The 16,982-nt window shown below is 39.2% G+C and overlaps 1 protein-coding gene across 1 annotated transcript in view; it reads right to left on the bottom strand.

The window, feature by feature from the left end:
* The window catches only part of rassf7a (Ras association domain family member 7a), a 33,495-nt gene extending 29,607 nt beyond the window's left edge, over positions 1 to 3,888 (bottom strand). Inside the window, exon 1 of the mRNA XM_076885618.1 lies at positions 3,737 to 3,888. The gene's annotated coding sequence lies outside the window, so the exon portion shown is untranslated. The remainder of the gene's footprint in view (positions 1 to 3,736) is intronic.
* Positions 3,889 to 16,982: the final 13,094 nt, after the last annotated feature.

Below are 16,982 nucleotides of genomic sequence, written 5' to 3'. Positions count from 1 at the left end.
CACATACACACACAGTTACTGTCCCTCCACACGTAGGACTCGGTTCTGCTTCTATGTCCTATCTTTGTTTACTATTTCCCACCGAGGCTTCTAGACTTCTGATTGGCCAACATTTCTACACGGTTAGGAATATATCGCCACCTGTTGCTTTGGCATATTCCTAGCAGCATTTTCCTTTATTTTTGCGCTTACGTGAGGACGGGATTATTTTTTTTAAACAAAAACGGAAAATCTCCATTTTCAAAAATACCCATGTACGTGCGGACGTAGCCTTAAATGTGCATAAGACAGAAGATGAAAAGATAAAAACCTATGCAGGTTTACAGTGAAAATGCAAAGTAGTAAAATACAAGTTAAATACATACAAAATACACAAACACACACACACACACACACAAAAACCTACAGCTGTGTAAGGCTGGAGAACAAGAAGGCAGAAGTAGACAAAGGAGCTGTTGGGACGCTACTATACAGGTAATTCCAGCGGAAGGGGTTACATGAAGAATTCAAGGCAGTAACCCCAAACTGTGTGAGTGGCTCCAGCAGATCCCAGGAACGACATCCGAGATCCTACTCCAGCAGAGTGCAGTCGTTGGAACCTCTAGCTCCCAGACCTCTTGTAGAGGACCCAAGCTTGAAGGATAAAGACTGCCAGCACGGATGAGTGGGGAAATATATATAACAAGACAGAGCTGCTCTCTATGATGATGTTCATCTAACCTGGCACAGAAATCATATTTTGAAGATTAAAGATTAAACGTTTTTCCAAATAACAGCTTTACCCGTGTATTTATTTCTAAGAGCAGATTATACAATTTTTTTTTCTCTGTGCAAAATAGTTTTTAGTAATCAAATTCTAAATATATAGAAAACCTCTGCGATGTCCCAAACATGAAGCAGACACGTTGTATGAAAAATAAAAACAATATAATGAATAACCCAGACACCTTAAAGATTTATGAAAACATGGGCGCCAGTTTAGCTCACAGGGTGAGCAGGCAACCATACGCTGCAAGGCCTTTTCTACTCTCCACTACTGCACCATCTACTAAAGTCAGAAGGCTCCAAAAAATAATTAAAGTACAGCATGTATGACTAGCTAGCTTTTCCCCAAGAGATTTATTTAAAAGGTATTTATTAGAAATTACCCACAAAATAGCTTTGGGCTCTTATGGTTAATACTGATACTTAATTAAATTACCTGTTTGCACTAGTTACTATCAGCCCATATGTGAACCAGCCAGTTTTCCCTCAGAGACAACTTAATAGACAGCCGGCTTAATTACAAAATCCTAAACACAAAGTTATAGACCTCTGTCAAAGACCGTGTTTTTCCCCATCCATATCTCGAAAGATCAAATCAACAGTCCAAACAGGAACTATGTTAGCCAATCATGTTTTTGCAGTGATGGATGCAAGTAGCAGAGAGGAAGAACAGTTTCAACTTCACTGTAGCAAGCACACTTCTCTATTTTTGTGTGTTTGACTTCCATGAATAACATGAATCAATAGAGTATTTCTTCAGTACTCTCACTGGATGGGCAGAAATGTAATCGTATCAGCGCTCTGAATTAGACCATTAATGAATTATCATTCTGTTCCGAAAACAAGCATCACTTCTTTCATTCAGTTGGACGGGGATTTAAAAAGTTACTCCTCACATAACTACCCAGTAGAGCTGGGCGATAGAACGATAACGATATGTATCGCGATATAACTTTTTCTCGATAGAAAAATTAAACTATCGCGATAGACCTCGCCGCTCTTGTCCTCTTAAAACAAAAAAACAAAAAAAAGAAAGCCAATCCAAATTACGTAGCGCAGAGCCGAACCAATCACAGCCGCAGCGTCACGTCACGTGACTTGTTACTTACAGCACAAGTGCCAAGCTGCACGTGTGTTTGTTTGGGAAGCAGCCAGCCACGTACCGCCCAGGTAATGGAGGAAATGAGTGTGCCGACTAGAAAAATCAACCGAGCGTGACCGAAGGGAAAACAGATGATGGTTCCAATGCCGGATGGAAGAGCCATAGAAGTTCCGTAGTGTGAAGGTATTTCGGCTATTTCAAGTCTGACAAAAAACAGAGTAGCGTGCACTGTAAATTGTGCCGAAAGCAAGTCTGGAAATACAATAAACTGGTGCATGCGCTATGTCCACACGTACCCGGGTATTTTTGAAAACACAGATTTTCTATGCGTTTGCACCTTTCGTCCACACGTAAACGCCGTTTTTGGTCACTGAAAACGGAGATTTGTAAAAACTCCGATTTTGCATTTACGTGTGGACTAGAAAAACGGAGAAAACGCAGCGTCAAAGGTGTGCGCATTTTTTGACGTCACACTGTGCGCCACGTTATTGTTTCGGTGAAATGAATTTCTACAATACTGTTAATTCTACTCTCTGCAGTGTTTAAATGCTTACATATACACACAGTTACTGTCCGTCCACACATACGACTCGGTTCTGCTTCTATGCCCCAGCTTTGTTTACTTTTTCCCACCGAGGACTCTAGACTTCTGATTGGCCAACATTTCTGCACGGTTAGGAATCTAGCGCCACCTGCTGCTTTGGCATGTTCATAGCAGCGTTTTCCTTCATTTCTGCCTTTATGTGTGGACGGGATTATTTTTTTAAACGAAAACGGAAAATCTCCGTTTTCAAAAATACCCGTGTACGTGTGGACGTAGCCTCAGTCTCTGACTGGAAGCGCCAATTCGTCATTCGGCTTTTGTCAGACTAAAGTAACTGTTAAAACTGTTTGAAAAGCTAAGCTATACAACAAGGAGAGATTGAGAATTTCCTTTTAGTTCTCAGTTTATTTGATATTGACAAAAGTTAGTCAGTTTTGTCTGTTCTTCTGTAAAACAAACTAAGATTTATTTTTAGAATTAATATTTTGTTTCTAAGTGGAATTGACAATGTTTTGTTTGTTCTATTTTGAAACTTAAACGCTTTAGCGGCTGCCTTTTGTGTAGTTTGCAATATTTGCCTTTATTTATCTGAAAAAGTCTCATGTTCCTTAAGTACATCTACCCTGTTGAACTTATTATGGGAAATAAATATTTAAATAAAAACAAGCTGCTGATTATTTCACATTTTACTTGTGAGCAACGGCACATTTAAATCTTACAAATATAGTTATTTGGCTTATATCGTGATAGATATCGTTATCGCCTGAAATGAAAAAAACATATCGTGATATGAAAAAATCTTATATCGCCCAGCTCTACTACCCAGAGACATCAGCAAGATGCTTAAGAAGTGAACTTGCCTCTTGATGGACTTTGATTTCCTTCCTTTTTGGAATGTGTAAAATGAGTGCGTGATGCCATATCTTTAAATTTCAAAATAAAACATGGATAAAACTTTGTGCTAGACACATACAAGTTAGCAGGAATCCCAGTAGATCAAACGGTTAGAGTTAAAAAAATATTTTTTAACAAGCATCAAATAGTGCTCCCACTCTATTGCTAACATGGACATTAGAGTTAGAGTATCTCTAAAATAAGGCCAATTTATTTTTTAACTTTAAGATTACTGTTCCAATTAGTAATGATTGTTTAATCACTGACTAATTTGTACTGGATGCTCTATTTACTTAGTAGGTGGATAGTTTAGTACTTAGTATTTTAAACAAGTTCAACCATGTGCTCAGCTAGAAAAGAAACAGTGCAACGCAACAAAAAAAAAAAAAAGCACCTAAATCTAAACAAATAAGGTCATTTGTTTCACTCACCTCCTGCAGTCTAATGGACTCTGCAACTGCCAGCCTGATGAAAAAGGAGAAGAAGGAGAGGAGGAAGAGCGAGACAACCCTCTCACTGTATGTGTGTGTCGTGCTCACAGGCTACCTGATCCACAGCCTGACGAAGAGACGGCGACAGAGAGAAAGAGAGAGAGAGACCAGGTCAGAACAACGCAGACGGGAGGGGGCAGCTGGAGAGAAAAGCGAAGTGGTGCCGCCATTCCCCGTTACCCGGGAAACCAACGCTCTTTCAAAGAAAAATGGCCAATGGCAAACACCGGCAATTGTGTTCAGACAAAAAGTCACATGACTGCCCAAACACCACTCCCTATACACTGAGAGAGAGGAGAAGAGAATAAAAAAGAAGGATGGCGTTTTTGGGTGGAGGGGTGATAGAGGACCTAAGATAAAGAGACAAGGATAGAAAGGGAAAGAAACTCAAAGTATAGCTGACCTGACGCTTGAGTGAAAAAACTTTTTCCACAGTCTAAACTCAACATGAAATAAATTGGAAACTTTTTTTTTCCTGTTAACAATAGGATATTAAAAGAACAGTTGACACACTCTATAACTTCCTTTCCACTTTAGTAATGTTTTATTACATGTAGTGCATTAGCATACACTTTCTGACAGGACACCATCATGACCAAATGACACTTGTTGTCATCATGAAACATTAACCAAAACCACCCGTCACACATATACCAGCTTTAATAAAAACAAAACAGCTGTATGTGTAAATGTTAGATTAACATTTTATATTCTGTTGGGCCATCATTAGACCACTATAATCATGAAAAGGGAAAATTTGGGCTTTCTCAGTCATCTCAGTTTACTATGCCCCCCCCACCCCCCAATGTAATAAGATACTGGCTTCAGCTGCTCTCTTGCAGAAGAAAAGGATTAAAAAAAAAAAAAAAAAAGGCTGAGAATATGACTGAACAGTGGTTGTGGTGCTAGCAGCAGGGACTCGTGCCGGTTTCATTACCAACAGCTCAGTAGTGCATTTAGAATTACTTGAAACAATCTGAGGAACCCCCACTTAACACCACACACACAATATTGCCATTAACAGTGTGTATAGCTTGTAACTGTGTGATAGCAAAAAAATGAATCAATTATCAGAAGAAAACACTAATAGACCATTAAAAAAAAAAAAAAAAAAAAAAAACACACACACACACAATTTGTAACTGCATTGAAAAAATATTGAGTATTAATACTAGGAACTTGGGAGAAACAAGATTCCATCTTAACAGCACTCATGGAGGTACTTCTCTTAAAACCCAAAGGAGTCGATCCAGTGTTTACCGAAAGGCTTGAAGACTTGGAAATCGGTAACTGCATCATCTCAAACACTTCAATACGCCCGACTTACAAACAGCCCCAGAGCACAGCAGATGTCTGAGCCAAATGAAGCCAGCAAAGCTGCATCATCTGTAGGAAGTGGCGATGCAGAAATCCGTTTTCAGGTTGATTTATTTGATCCAATATCAACAGATGACTGAAGCGTGATCTGAAATCCATGTGCACAGGAGAACTTATTACTGATCCTATCCTGCCCCTTGGGCTGGATACGATCACTCCCCCACAGGTTAGTGTTATCTCGGAGCATGAATGGCCAACGATTCTTCAGTCTAAACGGATTCAGCTGTTTTAAGCTAAAATCTTTTCAAAGCTACTTTTACATTTGTTTATTTTATTGTTGTCATGACTTATTTATGTTTCCACTTTAGACCATTTTAATAAACCTAAACTTCAAAATTAGTTTGTGTTTTTTTTTTTTTTCACTATGCACTCCCTGAATAGTCAAGTAAATTGTAGTGAGGCTTTCCAGCTAATTGTAAATCCCCTACAAAGCAGTGAGACAAATATGGTCTACAAGTGATAGGCAGATGGTTTATTACCCTGATGATATCACACATCCATCACTCTCTCTGCAATATAGTGAACACTTGAACACAATCATCTGCCTTTTAATACATTGCTTCAGTGACACTAAATTACCCTGCTTCAGCTGTGGCTGGTAGGTCTCATTCTCCAAAGGCATCTAGCAAGAAATAAGGGGCTCAATTACCTCCCTACAACATGAATGGCGACACAATAACAGCAATAAGCCTCAGCAAATGAAGACGACAGAGCCGCCGGTATCAACTGCATGGACAGTCATGAAAAAAAAAAAGAAAGAAAGGTTATGGGGAGGTCTGCCAGAGGCTTAACAATCCTGTACCAGCTTATCAATAGATAGCACACACATTGTAGCTCTAGGCTTATCACAGATTCTTGGGATATGCTTGGAGATACCTGAAGATTGACCCATTCATACAATGACACATTGAGTTATTTGTCAGTCTTTCTAAAAGTGTGTGACCGACAGTCTTAATAACTTTCTTCTATGAATATTCAGAAGAAATAGGAATGCATTTTCTCAATTAAATTAATTAAAAGTCGTAATTACAAAGTATCCACGTGCGGATTTGCTCCCGAGAGTCTATGATGTGAGTGAGTTTGAGATTATTTTCTCCTGCCTTATTGGATTGAAAGAGAGAAGGAAAAGCAGGAGTCTGGAGGCGAAAGTGAGGAATTTAAATGTAAGGACTCACAGATGTAATGAACAAGGCTATACAGAGAGTTGGTGTGACACAGGAGGATGGTAGGGATAGGCTGATGTGAGGGAGATGATCCACTGTGGTGGCCCCTAAAGGGAGCAGCCGAAAGATGAAGAAGGAGAAAAAGATAATTGACATTTACTTATCAAATAGTCAGAAATTGCAAGATGATGCAAAGCTTTGTGTCAAATATGGTAGCAGACTCAATTAAATTTAAAAAATAAAATTCCTCAATTTAAAATTGACTAAACTGGGGGTAAATTACTGGCCGACATATACTGGTGATTGTTTATAGAAGAATACTTATCAGTGAGCACTGGTATTGTGGTGATTGTTGTATCTGTCAGGAGAAAGTATCTGATGCACTGTTTAACATCTGCAGTGTAGCGTACCGTTTCTGGCTGTCTATCCTTCATTTCACAAACACAAAGAGCTGTTAAAGTACAGTGTGCTGCATGTACCTGTTCCAACTTTTTCAAAGCACGGTGTTAAGTTTAAAAAAAAAAAAAGTTTGTTAAAGGGCATTGCATTGCACTTTTGCATTAATCTGAATGGACTAAAGGAGACCACTCAGTACTTGGTTTCACTCAGTGATTCCAAGTAAAACATGAAGAGGAAACAAAACAGTTTACAGAGCTGAACAATTGTTTTAAAAAGTGAAGTGGGAAAGTTTTTATTTTTTCAAAAGAAGGAAGAAGCCAATATAATACAACATGGTGTGTGAGGGATGCGACAGAGAAGTACAAACAACATATGAGAAGTGGAGGAGATACATGAAATCAATACGAGGAAGAATCAAATACCAAATACAAATAATCAATCTTAAAACGCCTCACATCAGAATAGCTAGGCAAACATAAATAACAGATAAAAAGTAAATAAACTGATAAACGTCTTTGTATACAGGTATACTTTGAATACTTGGTAGAAATATATGTGATATATTTATAAAATCAATTATTTGCATCAGCAATTTATGAATATTTTTGTTGCTTTTCCATTTATTGACCTTTAGAGTTTTGACTGTCGATAAAAGACATTTGAAGAAATAGATAACGCGGAAAAGTGATGTGTACTTTTCATTATTATCTATCAAGCCAAACAATAAGCAGATTGTAAATCAGCACAAAATGCAGATACATCAGTAGGCCAATAAAAAAAATGGCTGACAACTACAGATCGGTGTTGACGTAACATATTTAGATTTTAAAAATAATACAAATGATGTGTGAAAATATGTCAACGTGTCAGGTGTACCAATGGCCAGCACCTCCATCAAAAATGTTTAGTCTACATAGACACTATGGTCATGCCATACCATACCGTCCCTAATGATTCCAGTCATTGTCATCTGACATGTATGATAGCAAGAGCTGCATGTCAACCTCCAGTGACGTTATAGCAAAACGAGAACTACTTCACCAACCACCAACAAAACACAGCGCTATGGAAATATGCAAGAAATCTGTTCCTGCTGAAGGTGGAAACAAAATAAACATACTTGTTTCACCAACTGAGGCGAAAACACACCGTCATGTGCAACCAGGCTACAAGGAGAGCAGCTGGTAATGTGTGGCCCAAAAGTAAACAAATGACTCAACTGAGCATTGCTGAAGCACTTGCTAGTTGCACTCCTTTTGACAGGAAGAGCAAACATGGAAATTGCTGACATGGTTACGCAGTGGAAAAGCACAGCTTTAAAGAACTGGTGAAAAAGCTCAACTAAGATTACAACATCGCAGGCTGAAAATATTTTTCAAGTTCCATTTGAGTATGTGTGAATACTGAGCATCTCCTTAAAAGTTACAGGCTTAAGTTACTTCACTTATTGCTGTTGTTAAAGTGTTAATCAGTTATTTATACTTTTATTTAAAATTTCACAGGAAATCACTACATAGGCTACTTTTGTGCTTACACTTGACTTCTGCGGTGTCACTGCTATTGCCCTATATTGTTGGGCGGCCTTGAATAAATTGACAGCTTGAATTCTGTTACCCGTTTGGTGGGTGGAGTGGTTGGTGCTCTGGCAGTAACTCACTGAAAAAGAAGGACATAAAAATGCCCTTCATTTTGTTTGCACTACTAAATGCCGCTTCCTTTGGGCTGCACTCAATAAAAAGTTTTTCAGCATTAATTTTCTATGCTGACAAAAAAAATGTATATATACACATTACAAATTTCCTTGAAATATTGTTACATAACGTTGATGCTAACAAACATGAATCAGTATTTTGAGACCTGGGCCCTATTTCAGGAAGCCGGTTTAGTGCAAAGTCTGACTAAGTATACCCTGAGTTAACGAAAACTCTGGTTTTTCGGTTTCACAAAGCGAGTTCAGCTGAAGCCTGAGTGAGTCACTATGACGACACACTCCGTGAAGCTAACCTGCCCCCTAGCAGGTTTACTACAACTAACCCTGACTGTCCCCGCCTCTTTGTCGGAAACCTGACAGTAGGAAGTGTCAGACATGGCGTGTCACTTCCTTGAAGAGCCAGTAGATCTTGAAGCCCAAATACTCCGCAGAGCTCTCCGCCGGGAGAGAGTGATCAGAGCGCGTATGGACATTTTATCATTACCTGATGATTTCCTGTGTGAACGTTACCGTTTCTCAGCACAATCAATAAGTTATTTGGATAACATCCTCAGGCCATATATTGCGCATGTGACACATCGCGGACATGCGCTCAGTCCATTACATATTCTTTGTACCGCACTCCGTTTCTTTGCAAACGGGAGCTTTCTGTACAATATTGGTGACGCTGAGCACGTTTCCAAGGCTACCGTCTGTCGGGCAGTCAGGAATGTTACAGTTGCACTGAAACGTCTCCTGCACTCGTTTGTGGTGTTCCCCGGTCATAGACCCACAAGATTTATCAAAGAGGGATTCCACAAAATTGCAGGTAGCAGGATGACCAAAACTTAATTTATGATGTGGTGATACTTGGACTACTTCTTAAATTTTACATTTATTTTCACGGTTCCCAGGCGTGATTGGCTGTATAGATGGCACTCACATTCCAATCATTGCTCCTTCAGTAAATGAAGGAGACTATGTGAACAGGAAGTCTTTCCACAGCATTAATGTACAGGTACATAGTTCCCTGTAGCATTTCAAACTAACAAATTATTTCATTATAGTAATGGATGCTAATTTGTGTTCTCTGCACTGTGAAGATCATATGTGATGCTGCCAACATTATCACAAATGTGGAAGCCAAGCGGCCAGGCTCTGTCCATGACTCACAAATATTCCGTGAATGTACACTGAGCACAAAATTTGGACATGGTGAGTTGAGAATACTTTAAAATATATAAAGACCAATTGCTTCAGGGACATTTGAACTGAAGTGTATCCTTCTGTCTTAGGAGAGTTCACTGGCTACTTGCTTGGTGATAGGGGGTATCCATGTTTACCCTATTTGCTTACCCCTTACCCTGACCCTGAACCGGGCCCACAGCAGCGATATAATCTGGCTAATTGCAGGACAAGAGCCAGAATCGAAATGACTATCGGAATGCTTAAGGCCCGGTTCCAGTGCCTGCAAAGACTCAGGGTCACCCCAGAAAGGGCATGTGACATTATTGTGGCATGTGTGATTCTTCACAACATTGCCACAATTAGAGGAGAACACTGTCCTTCTGAACCAAACATCAGCAGTGATCCAAACCATGAACATCCTGACCCTCCCACGGACATACAAGATGGAAGCGCAGTCAGAGACACCATATATCACAATCATTTCTTTTGACCCATCACCTCAACATGTTGAAAGAAGAATAAACAGATTTTTTGTTCAACTGGCTTTATTGGTCGCCTGTATTTCCTGTACACAAAGTATTAAAAGATGTAAACCTCATAAAGTGTCTCTGTTGCTTCCTCCTCTGTAACAGCTGTCAATGTTTCTTCATTATTTTCCTGTAGTAAAGAAATAAACAACATTGCTGTTCTACTGTAAACTCATATAATCTGTGGAGTATTACTCACAACTGCATGTTGGTCTGGCTCAACAGGAGGCTGCACCAGATGCAGTACACCACCACCATCAACTGATAGAATATGAGGTTTATACAGGTCACTTATAACTTACAAGGGACCAAATGGCAATTAACAAACATATAGCACTCAGCTTACACTTCATTGTCATTATGCTCTCAAAGACAACCAAGACTGAGGGAAGGCAAAATCAGTAGGAAAATAACTTCACTACAAACAAATTCATTATGGTGAAGAGTTTATCAAATGAATGAGCAGCACTGCAAAGGTGACTGTGAAGAAAGGATGTATGCACATCATGTATTATTTTGAATTTACCCCCTATGTAGGCACTTGTGTCTTGCGGGGTTATTGACTCAGAGGATGTCCCCGCAGAGATGCCTTCGGCCACAGGGCGCCCACTGTTTTGGCTGAGGGCCAACTGCTCAGCCTCTGTGAGTGGTGGTGGTGGAGGACCCCCACCTGTTTTTCGGGCCTCCGCTTTTTTTCTGTTGGCTATAACGGGTCACATTTGAGCATACAGAGTAAGCAAATATGTACTTGTAATGTGCTCAGATAATTTCAATAAGTGCTTACAGAAAGAAAATTAATGTAGCCTCTAACTGCAATCGATTTACATCGGACAAACAGACCAAGCACTATGGCTCATAATACAATTACACCTTACCTGTTTGGACTATATTTTTATATTTCATTTTTACTTGCTGCCAGGCACGTTTGGGGCCTGTTGGGTTGCACCTGCGCTCACATCACATCACAACATAAAATGTATAAAATAACAAATAAAATAACATATGATAAAATAACGTGTTAAATGGGTGGAAATCCCTAGATCAATGTTTATATTAACACTCACGCATTGACTCTGTCGGCTTTGTTTTGCCATGCATGCTCCCTTTCTTTTGCAGCTGAGGCTGTGTTACTTTTTTTCCGCAAAATTTGCATGTTATCGGCATATGCTGCCATCAGAATTTCGGCCTCAAGCGCTGTAAAATACATTGACCGCGCCTTCTTTCCCTCCGTCTCCATGGTGACTCGCTTACTCTGTGCTCCGCTTATCAGGGCTTTATGTATCCTCGTGCGTGCGCTTCACTTGGGGTTAAAGCAACTCCGCGTTGATTGAACTAATTGTTATCAGCCTTTCTGAAACCGAATATTCCGAGTTGGACAGTTTGGGGTTACTCAACCCTGAGTATCGTTTTTCACTCTAAGTTTTCTAAACCGGCTTCCTGAAATAGGGCCCTGGAAAGATGAAAAATCATGTTCTGGTAGACAAAAATAATGTTGGAAAAATTTGTTGTTCAGGAAAATAAATCAATAGATTAGAGGTTATGACTAATTCCCAAATCGTTCTATGACATAATTGCATATTCAGCATGATTTGAAACTAGTTACTGAGTGCATAGTGTTGTTAGGAAAGTGTTCATTAAGGTGACTGTGCAAGGAAGCAGAGGGTCATTTTCCTATGGACTTCTATAACGCTTCAACTGTCTTCTGGCAACCAGAGAAGTGCCCCCTACTGGCCAATCAAAGGAATTAATGTTTACTTCACATTAGCATTGGCTTCATTTTTGAGACCTGAGAGCTACGTCCATCTTCTATATGCAGTCAATGAGCATCGTGGAGCTTTGTGAAATGATAATGTTCAATGATAACATTTCTTCTCATTGCCAGTAACTTCAGTGTACTGTATAAACATCATTTAAGCGATTATTTGTAAAGCTTCAGTTGATCTATTTACATAAAAATATATTAACATAGCAACAATCCAACTAAACCTACACAGGAGCTAATGAGACTCCTGTATTAAAAATGTGGCTTACTGAACTTATAAACACTCTTCACCTTGAAAAAATAAGATATAGTATGAATGACAATGTAAAAGATTTTGAATTAATCTGGCACCCTTTACTTATATACCTTGGGAAAATATAAAACTTTGTTTACTTGTTTCTCTTCCCTTTTGTCGACAGCCGGGGTATTGGGACCCCTTATGGGTGACTGCGGGTTTTTTTTGTTTTTTTTTTTTGTTTTTTTTTGTTTTGTTGTTGTTGGTGTTGTTTAATTATTTGCCTTGTTAGTTTAGAGAAAAAAAGGAGCATAAGCCATGTTATGTCAATTTGTAAAAACTACAATCATGATACTTGCTCTCAATAAATATATTTGAAACAAAAATGTTTTCCAGAGGAAAGCGGGAGCTATCACTTTCCTATCATTCTTTTTAATTGATACCCATGGTTGCACTGATATGATAAGGCATCAACAAGTGGGGCCAGTGCCACCCCAGGCTATGCCCTGTGCGTCCATGCATACTTATACACATTTTTATAGAAATGACTAATGGCAAATGATTAACCGCCACTTTTGGAGGAACAACCTGGAGCTGTGTCTCCATGGCAGCAGCAAACACTAATAAGCCTTTTAGGATTGGCTCATTGTTTATTATGATAAAAAGCTAGTTAACCTGTGTCAACACGTAGCTTTAGGTAGTCACAACAAACAGCGTGATGGATGTAGCAGAAAAGCATTTGTCCTTCAGACTGTTAGATCATTTAATGGATTGTAAGTAACAGCAGTTTTAATGATTTTGAAGTTGAAAATCACCTCTCTCCTCCTCAAACAAATCTGATTTGATCTGACAGGAGGAAGTTGGCACTATTAATAGATATTTTTCTGACTAAACTGATTGTGTTACATCACAATGTCTTCAGTATCTATGTAATGCATGAATATTGACTGTTACCCATGACTGATCTTACATAAGATTGTTATTCATTTAATTAAAAGAATGTATTTGTTGGTTCAAGAACATGTAGAACAACAATATTACTGAGTATTACTGAGTATATAGATTTTTTGCCAAATTAATTGTAACAGTTAACATTATAACTGCTGTTACAGTTATTAATAATTACTGTTTCAAAATAAAGACAAAATCTAGGTCTGTGAATGTTAGCCTAAGTGTTTCATTCACATCAGTTTGAGCAAAAAAAACAAAAAAAACCCCACTAATGAATATCGGTCTGTTTAAGACTCTCTCTTGCACATCAGGTAATCCTTGTTGCCTCTGCTCAAAGTTTCTGAACACACGGCATTGAAACACAATGAGTGGTAAGTGCTATATAGCTCCAGTATGCCAATTTAAGATTGCAAAACAGTGACTCAAAGCAGTGCCTTAGGTCATCATTCCTGATATACTCTCTCCGTGCAGTGTGAAGCTGCAGTTTTTAGTCTATATTATCCTACGTTTTATATTGCAAAAAGGCAATGACAAAGAAATCACGTTTCAGCAGCTTTGCGTAATGTGACTTTCTCTCATACATAACGTGACTTTCTCCTAACCACTCTTCAGTGGTTCCCCGGTAAATCCAGAATTTCTCGACACATACAAATGCTTCAGGCCCTCATACTATCATATTATGCCCACAGTGCACTATCAAAATGCAGGCTTGCTTGTAGTTTCTAGAGATTCTAAATTGGGAGGCAGAGCCTTTAGCTACCAGGACCCTCTCCTGTGGAGTCAGCTCCCTATTTGGATTTGGGAGACAGGTGTCTTTACTTTTAAAATAAACCGAAAACTTTCCTTTTTCATAAAGCTTAGTCAGGACAGGATCAGGTGCCCTTGAACCATCCCTTAGATATGCTGATATTGGCTCAGATTGCTGCGGGACTTCATGTGATGCACAGAGCACTTCTTCTCCATGTGTTTATATACCTCTGCAACATGTCATTATAATTTTATCTTCTCTCTCCCTTAGTGTGTTTGGTCCGTCTTCCTATGCTTTGTTTTCTTTTGTCTTCTCTTTCTTCTTTTCTCTTTCCTTTCACCCCCAACCGGTCCTGTCAGATGGCTGCCCCTCCCTGAGCCTGGTTCTGCCAGAGGTTTCTTCCTGTTAAACGGGAGTTTCCCTTCCCATTGTCACAAAGTGCTTGCTCATCGGGGGGCACTTGATTGTTAGGGGTTTTTCCAATACTTTAGAACTATGGTATCTAACCAGATTCTTACTCTGGATGGCATTACTTTGGCCTCCAGTAACACTGTGAGGAACCTTGGAGTCATTTTTGACCAGGATATGTCCTTCAATGCACATATTAAACAAATATGTAGGATTGCTTTCTTCCATTTGTGCAACATCTCTAAAGTTAGAAATATCCTGTCTCAGAGTGACGCTGAAAAACTAGTTCATGCATTTATTACTTCCAGGCTGGACTACTGTCATTCATTATTATCAGGGTGTCTTAAAAATTCCCTGAAAAGCCTTCAGTTAATCCAAAATGCTGCAGCAAGAGTCCTGACAGGGACTAGAAAGAGAGAGCAGATTTCTCCTGTATTGGCTTCCCTTCATTGGCTCCCTGTTAAATCCAGAATTGAATTCAAAATCCTGCTCCTCACATACAAGGTCTTAAATAATCAGGCCCCATCTTATCTTAACGACCTTATAGTACCATATCACCCCATTAGAGCACTTCGCTCTCGCACTGCAGGCTGACTTGTTGTTCCTAGAGTATTTAAAAGTACAATGGGAGGCATAGACTTCAGTTTTCAGGCCCCTCTTCTGTGGAACCAGCTCCCAGTTTGGATTCGGGAGACAGACACTATCTCTACTTTTAAGATTAGGCTTAAAACTTTCCTTTTTGCTAAAGCATATAGTTAGAGCTGGACCAGGTGACCCTGAATTCTCCCTTAGTTATGCTGCTATCCGGTTGTTCAGTGATGACGCGACGAATCCTACTTCCGGGCCTAAAGTAGTCTGCGTTTGGCTTTTGTGTTGTTAACATGTTTAATGTTATGTATTTTCTTCTATTTGATCTCAAAAAGCTCCTAAAACAGTCAGTGATCCCGGTTGACCTCCCTCGGCTTTTATTACCACTAATCATTTATTTAAGCTCAGTTTTTAAAACCTTAGGATGTAACTACAGCCCAGCCCATGCAGCAGTATATGAATGACTAACCTCGTATTGTGGATGGATTATCTCAGTTGTTCTCCTGGCTGAAGTTTGGTCCTTTTACAGCATCCTGCCATGCGATTACATTTGTTTCTGACCACTGAGAACACTCACGTTAACTTTTATCGAGTGGAAAAAAAGTTAGCTTGTTTATATTATGCTAACATAGCTGTGTCGCTAGCGGTCACGTAGCACATCATTATATACCAGCTAGCCCAACTTCAGTAACTCTACAAACGTCACTGCTGTTTAGTTTTCTGTCTTCATTTATGCTGGAAGTGATAACAGAGCTGTACGTTTGAATTTGTTTCCAAAACCTCGCAGTCAGGACATGCTATATTGTATTTAGATAGAAGCTAGCGAGCTAACTCCCTGCTAACTTCTAACTCCGTTAAATGTCATAAATTCCGTTTTCATGGATGCCTGGATGTTAAACTCAATTGTTACACCTGGTAGAGCAGAACGCTGATCATTTTATTAAAGATGAAAGACTTTAGACAGTTTTTCAACTCTCAGTAATGCCATAGTGATCGTTTGATATATGGAGCTGCAGCGGAGTTTAGACCCAGACACGGCTAGTGACGTGAGACTGAACAACCGGATAGGCATAGGCTGTTGGGGGACTCCCATGATGCATTGAGTTTTTCCTTTTCAGTCATCTTTTTCACTCACTATATGTTAATAGACCCCTCTGCATTGAATCATACTTGTTATTAACCTCTGTCTCTCTTCCACAGTATGTCTTCTATCCTGTCTTCCTTCTCTCACCCCAACCGGTCGCAACAGATGGCCCCGCCCCTCCCTGAGCCTGGTTCTGCCGGAGGTTTCTTCCTGTTAAAAGGAAGTTTTTCTCTCCCACTGTCGCCAAAGTGCTTGCTCATAGGGGGTCATTTGATTTTTGGGTTTTTCTCTGTATGTATTATTGTAGGGTCTACCTTACAATATAAAGCACCTTGAAGTGACTGTTGTTGTGATTTGGCACTGTAGAAATAAAACTGAATTTAATTAAATTACAGTATAAAGTACTTTGAGGTTACTGTTGTTGTAAACCTGAATTGAATAGAATATATCTTTACCATACAGATCAAATTAAATTCAAATTAAACACCTGCAAATGTAAAGGAATAATTATTGTGTTCATGCCTTTTGTTTGCCATTATGGACAGCATGTCTGCATTTGGTTGTAAAGGTGTCAGTGGAAAATGAGTTATGAAACCTAAATATCTTACAAAGGAATGTTCCTCGCGGCAGAATCGTGTAGTACTGTACAAATGGCGTCTCCCAGACCTGTCTGAACTCATGTAGGTATTTCCAGTTCCAACGCCTGATAGAAAAAGTGACTCGTCTCAAGTCAAAACACGATGATATTATCATAATACCTCATTTTCACTATCAATTTTCCGTTAATTTATTTGGACTTTTTTTTTTACAGCAATTACAGCAAGAAGAAGAAGGCTTTGATAGTATTCTGAAGAATGTAACTACAACCTAAAGTACCTGGGTCCTATTCACCACATCTGGAACTTATTATTATAAGTATTCATGGCATGTGCTGACATACAGTATGTGCTGCTCCACTTCACTGTTGACAAATACTGTATGTGTAAAGTCTATTGTGTGGGTGTATTAGCGGCAGACAGGAACATTTTTTCTTGAAGTCGACTTGATTCTCTTTTAGAACTTTCTG

Source organism: Maylandia zebra, linkage group LG7 (genome assembly GCF_041146795.1).
Source record: "Maylandia zebra isolate NMK-2024a linkage group LG7, Mzebra_GT3a, whole genome shotgun sequence".
NCBI lineage: Eukaryota > Metazoa > Chordata > Actinopteri > Cichliformes > Cichlidae > Maylandia > Maylandia zebra.
Note: the sequence above shows the minus strand (reverse complement) of the source record. Positions and strands in the feature narration are given on the sequence as shown.